The sequence below is a fragment of the Octopus bimaculoides genome, chromosome 9 (genome assembly GCF_001194135.2).
Source record: "Octopus bimaculoides isolate UCB-OBI-ISO-001 chromosome 9, ASM119413v2, whole genome shotgun sequence".
In the NCBI taxonomy this organism is placed as follows: Eukaryota; Metazoa; Mollusca; class Cephalopoda; order Octopoda; family Octopodidae; genus Octopus; species Octopus bimaculoides.
This window is the reverse complement of record NC_068989.1, coordinates 65,943,885-65,944,536: the sequence shown is the minus strand read 5'-3', so window position 1 is coordinate 65,944,536 and position 652 is coordinate 65,943,885. Positions and strand designations below refer to the sequence as shown.

The following is a 652-nucleotide window of genomic DNA, read 5'->3' as shown; positions in this document are numbered from 1 at the left end:
ATATATAAGATCTTTTTGCATCGGTTTGCAACAATTTTTGTGAATTCGTGTATCGAAAGAAATTTTGCTGTGTCTAGGGAGAGTCATTATGCCAATATTATTATTACATGCACTGGTTCGATTCCGTTCCTTTATAATTACTCAATTGAGTAAATATCCAAGTAACTAACTAATCGATTCTATGTTCAATTTGGTTAAACTGTAAGTCATTTGTTTCGTTGCTACTTGAATTGAAAATGTTTCAGGTAGCATAGAAAGAGCTTTCACAAACAAAGACAAAACAATTGACTTACTATTTAATCAAAGTAAACAAACAGACGATTAGTTTGTTGGATATTTAACCAATTGGCTCATAATAAAGCACTGGAACTGAACCAGTGCGTGTGTTAGTAATATTGGCATAATGACTCACCGTAGGTGCAACAAAGTATATACATAAATATACATGTGTGTGCCTATGTGTGTTTGTGTGTGGGTGTTTGAGTAGGTGTGCACGCGCGTGTGTGTGTATGCGTACGAACGTGAATGCGTGTATATTCATATACATATATATATATAAAGCATATACATATATGTAAATATAATACTATATGTAGACATATATCAAACATACAAATAGATGACTAGAATTATCATTATGAGTGATATTAAT

The 652-nt window shown here is 31.9% G+C and overlaps 1 long non-coding RNA gene across 2 annotated transcripts in view; it reads left to right on the top strand.

The window, feature by feature from the left end:
- LOC106875319 (uncharacterized) overlaps positions 1-652 on the top strand; it is a 406,076-nt gene that overhangs the window by 1,036 nt on the left and 404,388 nt on the right. The window lies entirely within an intron of this gene.